Genomic DNA, 23378 nt, shown 5'->3' on the forward strand with positions numbered 1-23378 from the left:
ACTGGGTTGACTGTTGCTAGGTGAAGTGGCCACCTGTGGCATCACTGGGTTGACTGTTGCTAGGTAAAGCGGCCACCTGTGGCATCACTGGGTTGACTGTTGCTAGGTAAAGCAGCCACCTGTGACTTCACTAGATTGTCTGTTGCAAGGTGAAGTGGTCACCTATGATGTCACTGGGTTGGCTGTTGCTAGGTAAAGCAGCCACCTGTGACTTCACTAGATTGTCTGTTGCAAGGTGAAGTGGCCACCTGTGGCATCACTGGGTTGGCTGTTGCTAGGTAAAGCGGCCACCTATGACTTCACTGGGTTGACTGTTGCTAGGTAAAGCGGCCACCTATGACTTCACTGGGTTGACTGTTGCTAGGTAAAGCGGCCACCTATGACTTCACTGGGTTGGCTGTTGCTAGGTGAAGTGGCCACCTATGACTTCACTGGGTTGGCTGTTGCTAGGTGAAGTGGTCACCTATGATGTCACTGGGTTGGCTGTTGCTAGGTAAAGCAGCCACCTGTGACTTCACTAGATTGTCTGTTGCAAGGTGAAGTGGCCACCTGTGGCATCACTGGGTTGGCTGTTGCTAGGTGAAGTGGCCACCTGTGGCATCACTGGGTTGGCTGTTGCTAGGTAAAGCGGCCACCTATGACTTCACTGGGTTGACTGTTGCTAGGTGAAGTGGCTACCTGTGGCATCACTGGGTTGACTGTTGCTAGGTAAAGCGGCCACCTGTGGCATCACTGGGTTGACTGTTGCTAGGTAAAGCAGCCACATGTGACTTCACTAGATTGTCTGTTGCAAGGTGAAGTGGTCACCTATGATGTCACTGGGTTGGCTGTTGCTAGGTAAAGCAGCCACCTGTGACTTCACTAGATTGTCTGTTGCAAGGTGAAGTGGCCACCTGTGGCATCACTGGGTTGGCTGTTGCTAGGTAAAGCGGCCACCTATGACTTCACTGGGTTGACTGTTGCTAGGTGAAGTGGCCACCTATGACTTCACTGGGTTGACTGTTGCTAGGTGAAGTGGCCACATATGACTTCACTGGGTTGGCTGTTGCTAGGTGAAATGGCCACCTATGACTTCACTGGGTTGGCTGTTGCTAGGTGAAGTGGCCACCTATGACTTCACTGGGTTGACTGTTGCTAGGTGAAGTGGCCACCTGTGGCATCACTGGGTTGGCTGTTGCTAGGTGAAGTGGCCACCTATGACTTCACTGGGTTGGCTGTTGCTAGGTGAAGTGGCCACCTGTGGCATCACTGGGTTGGCTGTTGCTAGGTGAAGTGGCCACCTATGACTTCACTGGGTTGGCTGTTGCTAGGTGAAGTGGCCACCTATGACTTCACTAGATTGTCTGTTGCAAGGTGAAGTGGCCACCTGTGGCATCACTGGGTTGGCTGTTGCTAGGTGAAGTGGCCACCTATGACTTCACTGGGTTGACTGTTGCTAGGTGAAGTGGCCACCTATGACTTCACTGGGTTGACTGTTGCTAGGTGAAGTGGCCACCTATGACTTCACTGGGTTGGCTGTTGCTAGGTGAAATGGCCACCTATGACTTCACTGGGTTGGCTGTTGCTAGGTGAAGTGGCCACCTATGACTTCACTGGGTTGACTGTTGCTAGGTGAAGTGGCCACCTGTGGCATCACTGGGTTGGCTGTTGCTAGGTGAAGTGGCCACCTATGACTTCACTGGGTTGGCTGTTGCTAGGTGAAGTGGCCACCTGTGGCATCACTGGGTTGACTGTTGCTAGGTAAAGCGGCCACCTATGACTTCACTGGGTTGGCTGTTGCTAGGTGAAGTAGCCACCTATGACTTCACTGGGTTGGCTGTTGCAAGGTGAAGTGGCCACCTATGGCATCACTGGGTTGACTGTTGCTAGTTAAAGCGGCCACCTATGACTTCACTGGGTTGGCTGTTGCTAGGTGAAGTGGCCACCTATGACTTCACTGGGTTGGCTGTTGCAAGGTGAAGTGGCCACCTGTGGCATCACTGGGTTGACTGTTGCTAGGTAAAGCAGCCACCTGTGACTTCACTAGATTGTCTGTTGCAAGGTGAAGTGGCCACCTGTGGCATCACTGGGTTGACTGTTGCTAGGTAAAGCGGCCACCTATGACTTCACTGGGTTGGCTGTTGCTAGGTGAAGTGGCCACCTATGGCATCACTGGGTTGACTGTTGCTAGTTAAAGCGGCCACCTATGACTTCACTGGGTTGGCTGTTGCTAGGTGAAGTGGCCACCTATGACTTCACTGGGTTGGCTGTTGCAAGGTGAAGTGGCCACCTGTGGCATCACTGGGTTGACTGTTGCTAGGTAAAGCGGCCACCTATGACTTCACTGGGTTGGTTGTTGCTAGGTGAAGTGGCCACCTGTGGCATCACTGGGTTGGCTGCTGCTTGGTAAAGCAGCCACCTGTGACTTCACTGGGTTGTTTGTTGCAAGATGAAGTGGACACCTGTTGCTGTTGCTAGGTGAAGTGGTCACCTATGATTTCACTGGGTTGACTGTTGCTAGGTAAAGCAGCCACCTGTGACTTCACTGGATTGTCTGTTGCAAGGTGAAGTGGTCACCTGTGGCATCACTGGGTTGGCTGTTGCTAGGTGAAGTGGCCACCTGTTGGTGTTGCAAGGTGGTTACCTGTGGCTCCACTGGGTTGGCTGTTGCTAGGTAAAGCAGCCACCTGTGGTATCACTGGGTTGACTGTTGCTAGGTGAAGTGGTCACCTTACGGCACCACTGGGTTGGCCGTTGATAGGTGAAGCAGCCACCTGTGACTTCACTGGGTTGTTAGTTGCAAGTTGAAGTGTCCACCTGTGGCATCACTGGGTTGACTGTTGCTAGGTGAAGTGGCCACCTGTGACACCACTGGGTTGGCTATTACTTGGTGAATTGGCCACCTGTTGGTGTTGAAAGGTGGTTTCCTGTGGCATCACTGGGTTGGCTGTTGTTAGGTGAAATAGTCACCTTATGGCATCACTGAGTTGGTTGTTGCTAGGTGAAGTGGCCATGTGTGACTTCACTGTGTTGGTTGTTGCTGGGTGAAGTGGCCACCTGTGACGTCACTGAGTTGGCTGTTGCTAGGCGAAGCGGTCACCTGAGACGTCACTGAGTTGACTGTTGCTAAGTGAACCAAGAAAAACCTCTGAAATGCCGAAGATGGGAGAGCTATATGTATACCTCTACCTAAGTACAGTTATCTGTCTTGTCAGTGTATAAGGGCATTGAATGTTTGCTGTATATGTGTTCTGTGGTCCGCTCTGAGTCCCCTTTGGGGTGAGAAGGGAGGATTATAAATACTGTAAATCAATCAATCAATCAATTAATCGATAATCCCAGGAGAACCTAAAAGAAGCACCTATCCTCTTGGCTTCTTCCGTCATGGTGCCTCTTCTGGTCTTTTCAAATGCCTAAGTGGGTAAACAGTGGCAGCCATTTTTCCCTTTTCTGTGGAATAGCCCTCGACTTATCCATTAATCATGTCAAAATCCATAATCCCCCTCCCCAAAAAGAACCTTCCCTTGACTTATACATAAGGTCGACTTATACATGAGTAGATGATAGATGCCATCTCCCCCTGCTGGTCCTTTGAGGAACTGTTCTCCCAAAAGTAACTTTTCCAAACTCCAGGGAAAGTGCTGTTCTCCATTTCCAAGCTGTCACCTCCTGATTGTGTGATTGGCATGACTGCTTAGAGTGTCTTATACCTTTCCCGCCAAAGCCATAACTATATATATCTACTCACATTTGCATGTTTTTGAACTGCTAGGTTGGCAGGAGCTGGGCTGACAGCGGGAGCTCACCCTGCCCTGTAGATTCGAACTGCTAACCTTCAGGTCAGCAGTTCAGCAGCACAAAAGTTTAACCCATTGCACCACTGTGGCTCTTGAATATTGCTTTAATATTGCTATTAGAATGGCAATCTTTCATCCGTAATGGGAATGTGCCACGTGTAAAGAACTTCTTACCTTAAGAAGCTAGAATGTGGCCCTGACGGCCATCTTAAGATAGCGAAACAAGGAGACGCCATCTTAGTTAAGGCTATTCTAGAGGGGGCGTGTCCTAATCCAGGAAGCAGAGATTAGACAGCTAGGATTGGTTAGAAAATAGAGGGCGGAGCCTAGCATTCAAATAGAAAAAAATGTACCTTTTGAACTGAGGCTTGAGTTGGCAGTTGAAAATTGTCCATTGGGAGTTTGTCAGTTGGTGATAACAGTTGGTTGGTGTTAGATAGGTATTCAAGAGCTATAGAAATTAGCTAGGAATACAGATAGTGGAACAGGACCCTGTTTGTGGTCTGTTCTTTGTCCCCGAGGAAGGCTAGGCCAAAGGATATTGGCTAGATTCCAGAAAGGGGGAATTTTGTTTGGAATTATTATCAGTGATTAATTTCCTGAGATAATCTCCTGTTTTGTTAACATCAAGATTTGAACCCAGAACCCATCTAAGAATTGTACATTAGGGCTGGTCAATTCGTTTCGTTAATTCGTAATTCGTTTAAAAATTCGTTAATTTTTGAATTACGAAACGATTACAAAACTTTTTTTTTAACCTGGAAGTGTTTTTAAATATCGAAACGGCAGGCGCCAAAAATTTTTGCATTTCCGTCCATTTCGGAAATACGTAAGATGGCCGCCTGCCGATGCTTGCTGGGAGCTCTCCTCTCTCGGCGCCGGCTGAGCAAGCGAGCGAGAGGGCGAGCGAGAGGGGCGAGTGAGCGGCGAGCGAGAGGGCCGAGTGAGCGGCGAGTGAGAGGGGCGAGTGAGCGGCGACCGAGAGGGGCGAGCGAGAGGGGCGAGTGAGCGGCGAGCGAGAGGGCGAGCGAGAGGGGTGAGTGAGCGGCGAGCGAGAGGGGCGAGTGAGCGGCGAGCGAGAGGGGCGAGTGAGTGGCAAGCGAGAGGGGCGAGCGAGGCATTCTCTCCTGACGTTTTGCCTGCATCTATGGCAAGCATCCTCAGAGGTAGTGAGGTCTGTTGGAAGTAGGAAAAAGGGTTTATATTTATGTGGAATAATGACCAGGGTGGGACAAAGGACTCTTGTCTGCTGGAGCGAGGTGTGAATGTTTCAACTGACCACCTTGATTAGCATTTGATGGCTTGGCAGTGCCTGGAGCAATCTTTTGTTGAGAGGTGATTAGATGTCCCTGATTGGGTTGTTGTAGGTTTTTTCAGGCTATATGGCCATGGCCTAGAGGCATTTTCTGCTGACTTTTCGCCTGCATCTAAGGCGAGCGAGAGGGGCGAGCGAGAGGGCCCGCCAGAGTGAGTGCCTGCCTTCCCTCCTTAATAATAATTTTAATTTCTCCTCCCTATTCTACTAAATTAATAATTAAATTTAAAAAATATTTAAAAAATATTGAAAAAAAAGGGCGCCATCTTTACAAAATGTTTTGTAAATATTTACGAAATTTCGTAAATACCGAAGTTTTTGTTTGGAAAATTTTGCAATTATTTTAAATATCGAAACAAAAAAAACCCCCAATTACAAATCGATTTTAGAAACAAATTTTTGTGTTGTTACCCAGGCCTATTGTACATCAAACGGAACCAGAATCTTATGTACCAGTAACTTACTGAAACCATTACGCATTTGTACCAGAAGAAGTTTAAGTCTGTTAAATAAATGTTTTGTTATTGTTAACACCTTATAACAGCTTCAGTGTGAACATCCTTATGAGTTAAACCCTCAAAAGAAAACAAACACTGTTCTGTCGCGTGCTGGGTTTGTAAAGACTTTCCTTTACAACAGGACATGCAACCTTTGCCCAGCGGGAAGCCAGGGGGCCCCAGGAGAAGTTCTCAGAGAGTTTTCACCACAAATAGTCTTTAGATGGCTTGTGAAGTACAACAAAGTCTTTTATTAATGAACAATCAAACAGAAACTTCTCTTGTCTTCAGTAAAGTTAAGCAAAGGATTCCAAGCTTTTAGGCAACTGGTGAATTCCTAATCTTGCCCACGAAGGACAGGCCTGTCTTCAATAACTTCTTCTTTAAAGGAAAATCCCCTTTTTAACTTCTCCCAGGCTGACTGTAATCTAACCCTTACTGATATAGGCACCGCTACCGGGTCAAACTGCTTCTCGAACGCCGAGTGGACCTACCAGTAAAGGCTTAGATGTTCTCCAGCTGGAGTTCTTTGGTCTTAATGGCTGTTTTCCTGGAAATTCTTAAAGGTTGAAGCTTTTGTACAGGGGAAGCTTGCACACATCCTATACATTAGCTTTCCTTGCTGAGAGTAACTAAAAATGGCTCCCTTCCCTTCCCAATTGCCCTGAGCAAGGGGCGGGACCAAAACTTAACAATGATGGACAGGTGACTTGCCCTATGACTGCAGCCAAAGGAAGCCACCTTTCTGCAGAGTCCCTGAAACCCAGGACTGCAACCAAACATTTAATACAAAGCAAATAAAGTTGGAGCTCCTGGTACAGCTGTACCAGTACAACAGGAGCTCACCCCGTCCCATGGATTGAAATCACCAACCTTCCAGTCAGCAAGTTCTGCAGTTTAGCAGTTTAATCTGCTGCACCAACACATCTCCAGGACAAAGATTCCTGGCTCCTTTTGTTTCTTTGCTACTTTTGAGTACGCTTAGCTGTACCAGAACAAACACTGTTGTAACACAAAGGAGTGTTACTAAGTATACTCTCCACATACACCTCAGCCTGAATACCAAACATAAAGGTGGCAGCGAAAACAATTAAAGAAACAGTTTCAAAACCTCCCAGTTCAGGCTTAATTCAAATATATATCAAATTGTCTCTCTCTCCTGTTTAGAAAACCCCCCTGCACCGATATAATTTGGTTGGCAGCTTGTGGGTTTCACTATTTTAAAATCCCCTGTCCCTTTCCCTGCTAAGTTCCTTAGGATTAGTGGCAATCGGCTGATATAGTTTCCCCCAGGTTCCTCATAATTGGTGGTAAAGCGGGGCGATATATATCTGCTAGGGCTGGGTGGTTTCGTTTCGTTAATTCGTAATTCGTTAAAAAATTCGTTAATTTTTCAATTACAAAACGATAACGAACCAGTCTGGAGCAATTTTTTAAAAAAACGAATTTTTAAATCGTTTTGTAAATGTTTTGTATTCCGTTATTGTATTCATTTCGTTATCGTTTTGAGGTCGTTTCGTTATTATTTCCGCATGTCTGGGGCAAGTTTTATAGTTGTTTTTGGTTTTCTAAGGGTTTTTATAGTTGTTTTTGGTTTAATTAAGCTTCAGAAGTTCCCCCTGTCCCATTTGGAGGTTTTTTAGCGTATTGCGCGGTCGCGTCCGCCATTAACGAATCGATTCGTTATTGTTTCGGAAATCGATTCGTTATTGTTTTGTAATTTTTTTCACATTTACGAAATTTCGTAAATATCGAACTTTTTTACAGGAAAATTTTGTAATTATTTTAAATAACGAAACGCAAAAAACCCCAAAAAACGAATCGATTTTAGAAACAAATTTTTCCGTTGTTACCCAGGCCTAATATCTGCACAATTGGTGACAACGGTGTGATAGACATATCCTTTATACCAAGCTTCCCAGGCTGCACAAAAGTCAATTCACTGCATTTCCAGTCATCTTTACCTTTTTGCCGGTAAGGATGTGTCAGAAAGTACACTTTTCCTCACAACCCTTTGGAATGTATACATATCTGAAACCCTTTTTCAGATCTTCTGGGACAAAGAAGTGACTCGATATCCCTTTTCCCTCTGATAGTACTTGCTCATGGGTTTGCACTGTGGGTGGCTTGAGGAGAAGAATGCCTGCTTTAGAAAGAAAGGAAGCCAGGTGAAAGCGAATAATCTTTTTTTTAAAAAAAAAATGCACATTCTCATGTGCCATTGCGCATGCGATTGCGACTCCAACAGAGCTGGCGCATTACCCTCCAAGACTGTAAAGTTCCATTTCTGATGGGAATGTAAGAGACGAGAGTGTCTTACTAGGCCTGGGCGGTTTCGTTTCGTTAATTCGTAATTCGTTAATAATTCGTTATTTTTTTCAATTACAAAACGATAACAAACCATTCTGGAGCAATTATTTTAAAAAACGAATTTTTAAATACGTTTTGTAAATGCTTCGTATTTCGTTATTGTGTTCGTTTCGTTATTGTTTCGAGGTCGTTTCGTTATTATTTCCGCATGTCTGGGCCAGTTTTATGGTTTAATTAGTGAAAAAAAATTATAATATCACACCAACAGTCAAGAACAGAGGGAGAGGGAAGCTTCAGAAGTTTTTGGAGGTTTTTTAGCGTATTTCGCGGTCGCATCCGCCATTAACGAATCGATTCGTTATTGTTTCGGAAATCGATTCGTTATTTTTTTACCATTTACGAAATTTCGTAAATATCGAACTTTTTTAAGGGAAAATTTTGTAATTATTTTAAATATCAAAACAAAAAACACCCCCAAATACAAATCGATTTTAGAAACAAATTTTTGCGTTGTTACCCAGGCCTATGTCTTACATTAAAGTCACTTGAAAACGGCCGCATGGGTGATCTCACTCAATTACTTTTGGGAAACTTCCCCGCTCACTCTATTTAACTGTATGCTTTGGGGAAATGGGGCTCTGTGTCCCGCTTCCTCCCACAATGGAAGAAAATGCAATAGGCTTGGGCAGTTTCGTTCGTTAATTTCGTAATTCATTATTAATTCGTATTTAAATTAGCTTACGATCCAATATTGAGCCATGCAGGACTACTAGGCCTGGGTAACAACGCAAAAATTTGTTTCTAAAATCAATTTGTATTTGGGGGGGTTTTTTGTTTCGATATTTAAAATAATTACAAAATTTTCCTTTTAAAAAGTTCGATATTTACGAAATTTCGTAAATGGTAAAAAATTAACGAATCGATTTCCGAAACAATAACGAATCGATTCGTTAATGGCGGACGCGACCGCGAAATACGCTAAAAAACCTCCAAAACCTTCTGAAGCTTCCCTCTCCCTCTGTTCTTGACTGTTGGTGTGATATTATAAAAATTTTTTCACTAATTAAACCATAAACTGGCCCAGACATGCGGAAATAATAACGAAACGACCTCAGAACAGTAACGAAACGAATACAATAACGAAATACGAAGCATTTACAAAATGTGTTTAAAAATTCGTTTTTTTAAATGATTGTTCCAGAATGGTTCGTTATCGTTTTGTAATTGGAAAAATTAACGAATTATTAACGAATTACGAATTAACGAAACGAAACCGCCCAGGCCTAAGGACTACTGTGAGGAGTAATTAAAAATTGAAACAATTTTTCCAATTTATTTGTATTGTTTCGTAATTGTTTCGTAATTGGTTCAAAATTGTTTCGAAATTGTTTTGTAATTCTTTCGTAATTATTTCCGTATGTCTGGTGCAAGTTTTATAGTTGTTGTTTGTTTTATCAGTGATAAAAAATAAATTATTACACCCACAGTCAACAACAGAGGGAGAGGGAAGCTTCAGAAGTTGCCCCTCTCCCATTTGGAGGGTTTTTTAGCATATTGTGCAATCGCGTCCGCCATTAACGAATCGATTCGTAATTTTACGAAATTTCGTATATTTTGAACTTTTTTAAAGGAAAATTTCGGAATTCTAAAAAAAAAAACGAAACGCAAGGGCCCCCCTAAAAACACAACGAGTTTAGAACCAAATTTGACCATTTTGGAGGGTTCGCGTAGATATGCTTAGTAGGCCTGGGTAACAACGGAAAATTTTGTTTCTAAAATCAATTCGTTTTTTGGGGTTTTTTGCATTTCGTTATTTAAAATAATTACAAAATTTTCCTTTTAAAAAGTTCGATATTTACGAAATTTCGTAAATGTGAAAAAAATTACAGAATCGATTTCCGAAACAATAACGAATCGATTCGTTAATGGCGGACGCAACCGCGAAATACGCTAAAAAACCTCCAAAACCTTCTGAAGCTTCCCTCTCCCTCTGTTGTTGACTGTTGGTGTGATATTATAATTTTTTTTCACTAATTAAACAAAAAACAACCATAAAACTTGCCCCAGACATGTGGAAATAATAACGAAACGACCTCAGAACAATAACGAAACGAATACAATATCGAAATACGAAGCATTTACAAAACGTTTTTGAAAATTCGTTTTTTTTAATAATTGCTCCAGAATGGTTCGTTATCGTTTTGTAATTGGAAAAATTAACGAATTATTAACGAATTACGAATTAACGAAACGAAACCGCCCAGCTCTAATGCTTAGGTATGAGATACATTATTGCGAGTATATAACTGTATTAATTTTTGGTCTATAGTGGCCTTCCGCCTTTGTATTTTGGGGAATCCTTGCTCTTAAGAATTCAATTATTTTTTTGTCGTGTCAGGAGCAACTGCTCCTGTTGTGAGAGAATTGGCCGTCTGCAAGGACGTTGCCCAGGGGACACCTGGATGATTTTTTGATGTTTTATCATCCTTGTGGGAGGCTTCTCTCATGTCCCCACATAAGGAGCTGGAGCTAATAGAGGGAGCTCATCCACCTCTTCCCGGATTCGAACCTGCGACCTGTCGGTCTTCAGTCCTGCCGGCACAGTGCTTTAACCCACTGTTCCACAATGACTGCATATTACTTAAGTCGTATTGACCGACCATCTGCGCAGGGTTTATTAATTCATTTATTTATTTACTATACTTATATACCACCCCTCTCAGCCCGGAGGCAACTCGAGGTGGTTTACATTTGGCAATCAATGCCCCACAAGATAAAACACAGTCAAAACAATTAAATATAGTATAAATCGTATAAAAACAATAAACAGTAAACAATTAAAATCATAAAATACAGTTCTCGGAGTCTCATCATTAAAATCATTTTCCATCGCATCGTCCTGTCGTTCCATGAGTCTCAATTAATCAGTTATACTGCGTCGGCAAATGCCTGCTTGAACAGTCGGGTCTTAACTCTCTTTCGAAATGTCAGGAGGGAGGGGGCCGATCTGATGTCCCTAGGGAGGGCATTCCATAGCTGGGGGGCCACCGCTGAGAAGGCCCTGTCTCTTGTTCCCACCAATTGCTTCCATACTTTGCACTTTAACAACAAAACTGTTCAATGGTAAGACTTCCTGCCAAAATGGAACTGTAGAGGAGAGTCTACTGAACAAGATAGTACCTTCCGCATACCAGTACTGCCATCTGTTGAGGAGTTACGAAGGTGGAGGCATTACTTTTCACTTTAACAACACAACCGTTCAATGCTAAGGCTTCCTGCCAAAGTGGAACTGTATAGGAGAGTCTACTGAACAAGCCAGTACCTGCCACACACCAGTACTGCCATTTGTTGAGGAGTTACGAAGGTGGAGGCATTACTTTTCACTTTAACAACACAATAATTCAATGCTAAGGCTTCCCACCAAAATGGAACTGTAGAGGAGAGTCTACTGAACAAGACAGTACCTGCCGCATACCAGTACTGCCATCTGTTGAGGAGTTACAAAGGTGGAGGCATTACTTGTTCATCTCAGCAACTACAATTCCCAAATGATGAAATCAATTCCTCCTGCAACCCCACCACTATTCAAATTTGGGTGTATTGGGTATTTGTGCCAAATTTGGTCCAGTGAATGAAAAAACATCCTGTGCATCAGATATTTACATGACGATTCATAACAGGAGCAAAATTACAGTTCTGAAGTAGCAATGAAAATAATGTTATGGTTGGGGGGTCACCGCAACATGAGGAACCGTATGATCTAGGTGAAGTACAGTTGGCGCGAGGGGTGTCCAGAAGGTCCCCTCTCCGCGCCTGGCTTTCCGGGAGCAAGGCAACCCTCCCCGAGGTCTCCCTATAGCAGAGCATGATTGATTGCGTCTTCTTTGAGGTCATGTCTGAGAGTCTTTGGCCTCAGGGTATTCCCGGTTCCAGCCCTTTCTTGGTCAGCCCAGGCCTCCAAAGGCAGATTGCTTGCGTCTTCCTCCTCACAGGGGGAAAAAGTGATTGGTTGTCAGAGAAAGGGGAGAGGGACGTGACCCGGACTGATTAAAAAGGGAAGAGGTTGGAAGGAAGGAAGGTTCAAGGGGGAGGCAGGGGCAGAGCAGAGGTGGCTCACATCCAGCGCCCGGCAAAATTATTTGGGAGGTCGTCAGAGAATTCGGTTTGCTTTGCTTGCTTGCGTGCTGTGCTCTTGCAACTTTACGCACCTATTTATATTTGATGGTGGCAGAGGGATTGACATTCGGGGGCGTCTTACAATTGAAGAAATACGGCATATTTCATATTTATTTCTCTCCTTTGTGCTTTCTCCTGATGGAAGAATTCAAGGTGGCAAACGATTGTCGTGCCAATGAAAACAAGGCCAATGCGTCACGACATAAAATGTAAACATTGAGAAATAATGAAACACTTATGGTTGTCAAAACCATTTAATGCTTAAAAGCCACCCCAAAATCCCAATTGCACCCTCCTCAGCAGCCTGTGTCTCATCTAAGTATCTACTTTTCTATCAAACCATCTTAATGTAGGCTTTTCTGTCTGTACCACAAAGGCAGGCATTAGGTGAAGTGGCCTTCTGAGATCCTGGGTACCCATCGTGCACAGATCTTCCGATAGCCAAGCAAAGCAATAATGTGACCCACACGTTCTTGTGGGTTGGCTGTTGCTGGATGTCACTGGGTGAGCTATCCTTAGGTGAAGTGGCCCTCTGAGATCCTGGGTACCCATCATGCACAGATCTTCTGATAGCCAAGCAAAGCAATAATGTGACCCACACATTCTTGTGGGTTGGCTGTTGCTGGATGTCACTGGGTGAGCTATCCTTAGGTGAAGTGGCCCTCTGAGATCCTGGGTACCCATCATGCACAGATCTTCTGATAGCCAAGCAAAGCAATAATGTGACCCACACATTCTTGTGGGTTGGCTGTTGCTGGATGTCACTGGGTGAGCTATCCTTAGGTGAAGTGGCCCTCTGAGATCCTGGGTACCCATCATGCACAGATCTTCCGATAGCCAAGCAAAGCAATAATGTGACCCACACGTTCTTGTGGGTTGGCTGTTGCTGGATGTCACTGGGTGAGCTATCCTTAGGTGAAGTGGCCCTCTGAGATCCTGGGTACCCATCATGCACAGATCTTCCGATAGCCAAGCAAAGCAATAATGTGACCCACACGTTCTTGTGGGTTGGCTGTTGCTGGATGTCACTGGGTGAGCTATCCTTAGGTGAAGTGGCCCTCTGAGATCCTAGGTACCCATCATGCACAGATCTTCCGATAGCCAAGCAAAGCAATAATGTGACCCACACATTCGTGTGGGTTGGCTGTTGCTGGATGTCACTGGGTGAACTATCCTTAGGTGAAGTGGCCCTCTGAGATGTCACTGTTTTGGCTGTTGCTGGATGTCACTGGGTTAGCTATCCTTAGGTGAAGTGGCCCTCTGAGATCCTGGGTACCCATTGTGCACAGATCTTCCGATAGCCAAGCAAAGCAATAATGTGACCCACACATTCTTATGGGTTGGCTGTTGCTGGATGTCACTGGGAGAGCTATCCTTAAGTGAAGTGACCCTCTGAGATGTCACTGGGTTGGCTATCGTTAGGTGAAGTGGCCCTCTGAGATGTCACTGACTTGGCTATTGCTGGATGTCACTGGGTTAGCTATCGTTAGGTGAAGTGGCCCTCTCAGATGTCACTGTATTGTTTGTTGCTGGATGTCACAGGATGAGCTATCGTTGGGTGAAGAGGTCCTCTGAGATGTCACTGGGTTGGCTGTTGCTAGATGTCACTGGGTTAGCTATCGTTAGGTGAAATGGCCCTCTGAGATGCCACCGGGTTGGTGAAGTGGCCCTTTGAGATGCCACCAGGTCAGCTGTCATTAGGTGAAGTGGCTCTCTGAAATGTCACCGAGTTGGCTGTTATTTGGTGGTGGCCCTCTGAGATGTCACTGGGTTGGCTGTTGCTGAATGTCACTGGTTTAGCTATCATTAGGTGAAGTGGCCCTCTGAGATGTCACTAGGTTAGCTGTTGCTGGATGTCACTGGGTTAGCTATCATTAGGTGAAGTGGCCCTCTCAGACATCACTGGGTTGGCTGTTGCTGGATGTCACTGGGTTAGCTATCGTTAGGTGAAGTCGCCCTCTCAGACATCACTGGGTTGGCTGTTGCTGGATGTCACAGGATTAGCTATCGTTGGGTGAAATGGCCCTTTGAGATGCCACCGGGTTGGTGAAGTGACCCTCTGAGATGCCACCAGGTCAGCTGTCATTAGGTGAAGTGGCTCTCTGAAATGTCACCAGGTTGGCTGTTATTTGGTGAAGTGGCCCTCTGAGATGTCACTGAGTTAACTGTTGCTGGATGTCACAGGGTTAGCTATCATTAGGTGAAGTGGTCCTCTGTGATGTCACCGGGTTGACTGTCGTTAGTTGAAATGGCCCTCTGAGATGTCACTGGGTTGGCTATCATTAGGTGACGTGACCATCTGAGATGTCCCCGTGTTGGCTGTCATTAGGTGACATGACCATCTGAGATGTCCCCGTGTTGGCTGTCATTAGGTGACGTGACCATCTGAGATGTTCCCATGTTGGCTGTCATTAGGTGATGTAACCATCTGAGATGTCCCCACGTTGGCTGTCATTAGTTTACGTGACCATCTGAGATGTCCCTGTGTTGGCTGTCATTAGGTGACGTGACCATCTGAGATGTCCCCGTGTTGGCTGTCATTAGGTGACATGACCATCTGAGATGTCCCCGTGTTGGCTGTCATTAGGTGATGTGACCATCTGAGACGTCCCCGTGTTGGCTGTCATTAGGTGATGTGACCATCTGAGATGTCCCCGTGTTGGCTGTCATTAGGTGATGTGACCATCTGAGATGTCACTGTGTTGGCTGTCATTAGTTGACGTGACCATCTGAGATGTCCCGTGTTGGCTGTCATTAGGTGATGTGACCATCTGAGATGTCCCCGTGTTGGCTGTCATTAGGTGATGTGACCATCTGAGACGTCCCCACGTTGGTTGTCATTAGTTGACGTGACCATCTGAGATGTCCCCGTGTTGGCTGTCATTAGGTGATGTGACCATCTGAGATGTCCCCGTGTTGGCTGTCATTAGGTGATGTGACCATCTGAGATGTCACTGTGTTGGCTGCCTCTAGGTGAAGTGGCCCTTAGTGGGAAACAAAGCATGTTTGAAACTGCATTACATGTTCAGTGTAGACTTCATTTAATGCAGTCCAACTCCAGGATATGAGTCTACGCTGGCCATATAACGCCAGTGTTGACTTCTCATTAGAACACAAACCCTGTCACGTGGGAAGCGTCCTTTTTTATTTAGAGTTCTTTTGCGTGCGGTGCTGCACACTTTCTTCTCTGTCTGCCTTGAGCCCTTTCCGCCCCCCTAACCCTTCCCCTTGCACCCCCCAGTGCTAGGTCTCCCCTGCCGTGGGTCAGAGCTTACTGCAAAATCACCTCACACCCCATAAGTCCTGGGTCCCCCTCCCTGGGATTAGACCTCTAACTAGCGGGCGTTTTTGAAAGTTTCATTGTGTCCTAAATGAATAAAATATGTGGCCGGTCCATTGGGGACTTGTGGGGCTCACCTTGGAAGTCGAGGGAGTTAATCAGAGTGGTTTCCACACTCTTTCCAAAAAAGAGAGGGAAGGAAGGAAGGAAGGAAGGAAGGAAGGAAGGAAGGAAGGAAGGAAGGAAGGAAGGAAGGAAGGAAAGAGTGTGAGTGCCATCTCCTGCAATGTAGAAAGTCCACTGTGTCTTCCATAAAGAGTCCCAAAGCCATATGTCTCCCCAACTATAGGCCCATAGCATTGAACCCTGGGAGTGTTGAAGCACACAATTGCGACAGTGCACAATGGAGAGTACAACGCTCTGCACATGCCTAGAGGCACTCTTTGCCTTGCCTTTTCTTCCAGCTGTGTGGGTGGAAGGAGGCTTCCCTCTGTTTTGGAAGCTGTTGAGGATGAAAAGGGAAACCCAGACTATCTCAGCTTGGATTTCATAGAATCCTAGAGTTGGGAGAGACCTCATGGGCCATCCAGTCCAACCCCCAGGCAAGAAGCAGGAATATTGTATTCAAAGCACCCCTGACAGATGGCCATCCAGCCTCTGCTTAAAAGCTTCACAACTCCCAAACTCAAGGTCAATGCCCACCAAACCCTGTTTTCTGTTGGTTATGGGAGTTCTGTGTGCCACGTTTGGTTCAATTCCATCATTGGTGGAGTTCTGAATGCTCTTTGATTGTAGGTGAACTATAAATCCCAGCAACGACAACTCCCAAATTACAAAATCAATTTTTTGAGTGAAGGACATACATTGGGTTGTTAGTTGTATTGTGTCCAAATTTGGTGACAATTCGTCCAGTGGTTTTTGAGTTATGTTAATCCCACAAACAAACATTACTATAATAATAATAATAATAATAATAATTATTATTATTATTATTATTATTATTATATTGGTGTCTTGTTTGTTATGGCATGGAATGTTTGCCATTTTTGTTATACTTTGGAAACCATCCCAAGTCCCTTTTATATTATTATTATTAATTATTTTATTACTATTTATTATTATTATTTTATATTATTATTTTATATTATTATTATCATTATTATTGTTATTATTATATTGGTGTCTTGTTTGTTATGGTATTGGATGTTTGCCCTTTTTGTTATACTTTGGAAACCATCCTGAGTCCCTTTGGGGAGAGTAGGCGGAATATAAATAATGTTTTGTTGTTGTTTGTTTGTTTGTTTGTTTGTTTATTGTGGATGCAGCCCAGGGTTTGTTTCCCTTTTAAGGAAACCCGAAGTTGTGAGGTTGCAGACTATTTTTCTCCCCCTCTTTGGCTCCAAAGCAATGTAAGCAAAGGGAAAATACATAGAAAGTGTTTTCCTTCTTGTTCCACCAAAGACCTTCAATATAATATAATATAATATAATATAATATAATATAATATAATATAATATAATATAATATAATATAATATAATATAATATAATATAATATAATATAATATAATATAATATAATATAATATAATAATATAATACAATACAATAATATAATATAATATAATATAACTGTATTATACTATATTATTATATTAATTATATTATATTTAATATAATTAATATAAATAATATAATATAATATAATAATATACAGTAATATTATAATAATATATTATAATACAGTTATATTATATTATATGATATTATATTATTGTATTGTATTATATATTATTTATATTAATTATATTAAATATAATATAATAAATATAATATAATATAATAATATAATACAATAATATAATATAATATAATAAATATAATATAACTGTATTATATAATATTATTATATTAATTATATTATATTTAATATAATTAATATAAATAATATAATATAATATAATAATATACAGTAATATTATAATAATATATTATAATACAGTTATATTATATTATATGATATTATATTATTGTATTGTATTATATATTATTTATATTAATTATATTAAATATAATATAATAAATATAATATAATATAATAATATAATACAATAATATAATATAATATAATAAATATAATATAACTGTATTATATAATATTATTATATTAATTATATTATATTTAATATAATTAATATAAATAATATAATATAATATAATAATATACAGTAATATTATAATAATATATTATAATACAGTTATATTATATTATATATTATATTATTGTATTGTATTATATATTATTTATATTAATTATATTATATTTAATATAATTAATATAAATAATATAATATAATAATATACAGTAATATTATAATAATATATTATAATACAGTTATATTATATTATATTATTGTATTATATTATATTATATTATATTATATTATATTATTTATATTAATTATATTAAATATAATTAATATAATATAATATATATGATATAATATAATATATAATATACAGTGATATTAGAATAGAATAGAAATAAAATAAAATATTAAAATAATATTATAATACAATATGATATGAAATATTATATAATAGAAAATTATAAGAATAGAATAGAAATAAAATATTAAAATATTATAATACAATATGATATGATATAATAGAATATAAAAAATACAATAATATTAGAATAGAATAGAAATACAATAATAATATAATATAATACAATAATAATGTAATATAATATACAGTAATCTAATAAAATAGAATAGAAATACAATAAAAATAAAATATAAAATTAAAATAATATTATGATACAATATGATATGATATAAAAATACAATATAATATAATACGATATGATATAGTAATACAATGATATAATATAATACAATAATATTATAATAAAATAGAACAGAAATAAAATAAAATATTAAAATAATATTATACAATCTGATATGAAATATAATATAATAGAAAAATATTAGAAAAGAATAGAAATAAAATATTATAATATTATAATACAATATGATATAATATAATATAAAAATACAATAATACTAGAATAGAATGGAATAGAAATACAATTATAATATAATATACAGTAATATGATAAAATAGAATAGAAATACAATAAAAATATAATGTAATATTACAATAATATTATCCTACAATATATGATATAATATACAATAATAGAATAGAATACGATATGATATAGTAATACAATGATATAATATAATACAATAATATAAGAAAAAAATAGAATAAAATATTAAAATATAATACAATATGATATGATATGACATAAAAATACAATAATATTAGAATAGAATAGGATAGAAATACAATTATAATATAATATACAGTAATATAATAAAATAGAATAGAAATACAATAAAATATAATATAATATTACAATAATATTATGATACAAAATGATATGATATAAAAATACAATAATATAATAGAACACGATATTATATAATAATACAATAATATGATATGATATGATAAAATATAATATAATACAGTAATATTAGAATTGAATAGAAATAAAATAAAGTATTAAAAGGGAGAGAAAGAGGAGAAGACGACAGAGAAAGTTGAGGAGAGAAGGAAAGGAAGGAAGAGGAGGAGAAAAGGAAGGTGAGGAAGGAGAAGGAGCAGAATAGGGAGAAGGAGAAAAGGGGAGAGGAGGAGAGGGGAAAAAGAAGGAAAAGAAGGAGAGGGGGAAGGGGAGACAAAGAGGAGAGGAGAAGGAGAAAAAGGAGAAGAAGAAATAGGAGAAAGGGAAAAGGGAGAAAAAGAGAAGATGGAGAAAGAAGATGAAAAGAAGCAGGAAGAGAAGAAAAGGAGAAAAAGAAGGAGAAAAAGGAGAAAAAGAAGAAGGAGAAAAGGAGAAAGAGAAGAGAGGAAGAGGAGGAAGAAGAGGAGGAGGAAAGAAGGAGAAAGAGAAGGAAGGGAAAAGAGGAAAAGGACAACGAGAAAAAGCGAGAGGGGGAGAAGAAGGAAGGGAAGATGAAGGAGGAGGAATAGAAGAGAAAGAGAAAGAAGGAGAGGAAAGAGAAGGAGGAGTAGGAGTAGGAAGAGAAGCAGGGAGAGGAGAGGAGTAAAGGAGAAGAAGAAGGAAAAAAGACGAGAGAAAGAGGAAAAGGAAGAAGAAGTGGAGAAGAAAGAAGAGAAAGAGAAGGAAAGGAAGAAGGAAAGGAGGAGAAAGAGAAAAGGGAGAGTAATAATAATAATAATAAATTTTATTATTTATTTTATTTAATCATTAAAAAGAAAAATAGAAGGAGGGAGAGGAGATGAAGGACGAGAAGGAAAGTGGGAAGAGAGGATGAAGAAAAGGAGAAGGAAAAGGAGGAGAAGGAGGAATAGAAAAAGGGAGGAGGAGGAAGGGGAGGAGAAGAAAGAGAAAAAGAGAAGGAAAGGAAGGAGAAAAAGGGAGAGAAGGAGGGGAAAGAAGAGGAGGAGGGAGAGGAGATGAAGGAAGAGAAGAGGAGTAAGAAGAGAGGATAAAGAAAAGGAGAAGGAGGAGAAGGAGGAACAGAAAAGGGGGAGGAGGAGGAAGGGGAGGAGAAGAAAGAGAAAAAGAGAAGGAGAGGAAGGAGAAAAAGGGAGAGAAGGAGGAGAAAGAAGAGGAGGAGGGAGAGGAGATGAAGGAAGAGAAGAGGAGTAGGAAGAGAGGATAAAGAAAAGGAGGAGGAGAAGGAGGAACAGAAAAGGGGGAGGAGGAGGAGGAATGGGAGGAGAAGAAAGAGAAAAAGAGAAGGAGAGGAAGGAGAAAAAGGGAGAGAAGGAGGAGAAAGAAGAGGAGGAGGGAGAGGAGATGAAGGAAGAGAAGGGGAGTAGGAAGAGAGGATAAAGAAAAGGAGGAGGAGAAGGAGGAACAGAAAAGGGGGCGGAGGAGGAGGAATGGGAGGAGAAGAAAGAGAAAAAGAGAAGGAGAGGAAGGAGAAAAAGGGAGAGAAGGAGGAGAAAGAAGAGGAGGAGGGAGAGGAGATGAAGGAAGAGAAGGGGAGTAGGAAGAGAGGATAAAGACAAGGAGGAGGAGGAGGAGGAACAGAAAAGGGGGAGGAGGAAGAGGAAGGGGAGGAGAAGAAAGAGAAAAAGAGAAGGAGAGGAAGGAGAAAAAGGGAGAGAAGGAGGAGAAAGAAGAGGAGGAGGGAGAGGAGGAGGTTCTTCAACCCCGCAAAAGCGCTTTCCTCAGAGAGAGAGTATATATTTCCCTCCCATAAACCGGAATAGAAGCGTTCCTTTCAAAACCGCTTTAAAACAAAACCAATCCCCTTGCAACTTGGATCGGATTCGAACCGAGTGAGAGGACTGGAGTGGACACGATTCCTTCTCTTGGACTTCCAAACCGAAATGAAAGGATTCGATTGCTTCGATTTTCTTTCTCCCGCTTTCAAACCTAACATCGAGATCAGATTAAATCCGATTCCATAGTCCGCCTGCTTGGGAAAGATTGCTGAGATGATATACTAATATTAATACTAATATTAATACTAATATTAATACTAATATGTAGGGTTGGCCGAGGGAACACTTTCATAATAATTATGTCGGGTTTGCTGATGCGACAATTCTCTACCTTCTTTCCACCTGTTTCTTTCTTTTCTTCCTTCCTCTCTGCCTTCCTCCAGTCTCTCTTCCTCCTTCCTTCCTCCCTTTCTTTGTTTTTTTTCCTCCCTCCATTCTCTCTTTGCTTTGTTTCTCTCTTCATTCCCTCCTTCTTACTTTTGCTTTCTTCCCTGTCTTTCGTTCCTCCGATCCTCCTTTCCTTCCTTTCTCTCTTTTCTTTTCCCCCTTCTTTCTTTCCTTCCTTGCTTCCCGTCTTCTTTCATGCCTTTCTCTTCCTTTCCTTTTCTCTTCCTTCTTTTCTCTCTTTTTCTTCTCTCCCTCTCTCCTTTTTCCCTTCCTTCCTTCCTGTCTTCTTACATGCCTTTCTCTTCCTTCCCTTCCTTCCTTTCACTCTCTCTTTCCTTTCTTCCGTTTTCATTCCCTCCTGTCTTCTTTCATGCCTTTCTTTTTTCCTTCCTTTCACTCTCTCTTACCTTCTTTTCTCTCTTTTTCTTCTCTCCCTTTCTCCCTTTTCCTTCCCTCCCTCCTCTCTTCCTTCCTGTCTTCTTTCATGCCTTTCTCTTCCTTTCCTTTTCCCTTCCTTCTTTTCTCTCTCTTCTCTCCCTCTCTCCCCTTTCCTTCCTTCCTTCCTGTCTTCTTACATGCCTTTCTCTTCCTTCCCTTCCCCTTCCTTTCTTTCACTCTCTTTTCTTTCTTCCGTTTCAATTCCTTCCTGTTTTCTTTCATGCCTTTCTCTTCCTTCCCTATTCCCTTCCTTTCACTCTCCTTCCTTCTTTTTTCTCTTTTTCTTCTCTCCCTTTCTCCCTTTTCTCTTCCTTCCTTCCTTCTTTCATGCCTTCCTCTTCCCTTTTCCCTCCCTTCCTTCCTTTCACTCTCTCTTACCTTCTTTTCTCTCTTTTTCTTCTCTCCCTCTCTCCCTTTTCCCTTCCTTCCTGTCTTCTTTCATGCCTTTCTTTTCCTTCCCTTCCCTTTTCCCTTCCTTTCTTTCACTCTCTTTCCTTTCTTCTGTTTTCATTCTTTCCTGTCTTCTTTCATGCCTTTCTTTTTTCCTTCCTTTCACTCTCCTTTTCTCTTTTTCTTCTCTCCCTTTTCTCTTCCTTCCTTCCCTCCTTCCTTCCTGTCTTCTTTCATGCCTTCCCCTTCCTTCCTTCCACTCTCTTTCCTTCTTTTCTCTCTATCTTTTCTCTCTCCCTTTTTCCTTTCTTCCAGTCTTCTTTCATACCTTTCTCTTCTTTCCCATCCCTTTCCCTTCCCTTCTTTCATTCTCTCTTTCCTTTCTTCCTTTCCATTCCTTCCTGTCTTCTTTCATGCTTTTCCCCCCTTCCCTTTCCCCTTCCTTCTTTTTAATCTCTCTCCCTTTTCCTTCCTTCCTGTCTTCTTTCATGCTTTCCTTCCCTACTTTTCTTTCACTCTCTTTCCTCTCTTCCTTTTCCTTCCTTCTTTCATGCCTTCCCCTTCCTTTCCTTCCTCTTCCCCTTTCTTTCACTCTCTTTCCTTCTTTTCTCTCTCTCCTTTTCCTTCAATCCTTCCTGTCTTCTTTCATGCCTTTCCCTTCCTTTCTCTCTCTCTTTCCTCCTTTCCTTTTCCTTCCTGTCTTCTTTCATATTTTCCTTCCCTTTTTCCTCCTTTCTTTCACTCTCTCTTCCCTTCTTTTCCCTCTCGTTCCTTTCTTCCTTTTCCCTTAATTCCTTCCTGTCTTCTTTCATCCTTTCCTTCCCTTTTCCCTCCCTTCCTTTCTCCCTCTCTCACACTTTCCCTTTCTCCTTTCTTTCTCTCCGACTCTGAGAATGCCATTAAATTAACCAAAAATGCCAACGGCATTGATTAATAATAAGAACAACAACAACAACATAATAGCATCGATATAGATGATATAGATAAAGATAAATAGTGATAGAGAGAAAGATAGATAGGAAAATAGGTAGATAGGATAATAACAATAATATAGATAAGGATGATATAGATAAATATATAAATAGAGATAGAGATAGAGATATAGATAGATAGATAGATAGATAGATAGATAGATAGACATGGATAGATGGATGGATGAGTAAATAAAAGGATGACTAGATAGAGAGAGAAATAGATAGATAGATAGATAGATAGATAGATAGATAGATAGATAGATAGATAGATAGACATGGATAGATGGATGGATGGATGAGTAAATAGAAGGATGAATAGATAGAGAAATAGATAGATAGATAGATAGATAGATAGATAGATAGATAGACAGACAGACAGACAGACAGACAGAAATATACATGGGATGGATGAGTAAATAGAAGGATGACTAGATAGAGAGAGAAATAGATAGATAGATAGATAGATAGATAGATAGATAGATAGATAGATACACATGGATAGATGGATGAGTAAATAGAAGGATGAATAGAGAGAGAAACAGATAGATAGATAGATAGATAGA

The 23378-nt window shown here is 40.8% G+C and overlaps 1 long non-coding RNA gene across 2 annotated transcripts in view; it reads right to left on the minus strand.

The window, feature by feature from the left end:
* Nucleotides 1-10566: 10566 nt before the first annotated feature.
* LOC132764705 (uncharacterized) overlaps nt 10567-23378 on the minus strand; it is a 22540-nt gene continuing 9728 nt past the window's right edge. For both annotated transcript variants that reach the window (XR_010910415.1, XR_010910416.1), the window contains exon 2: nt 10567-15058. This is a non-coding gene — a long non-coding RNA (uncharacterized lncRNA). The remainder of the gene's footprint in view (nt 15059-23378) is intronic.

The sequence above is a fragment of the Anolis sagrei genome, chromosome 13 (assembly GCF_037176765.1).
Source record: "Anolis sagrei isolate rAnoSag1 chromosome 13, rAnoSag1.mat, whole genome shotgun sequence".
Taxonomy (NCBI): Eukaryota; Metazoa; Chordata; class Lepidosauria; order Squamata; family Dactyloidae; genus Anolis; species Anolis sagrei.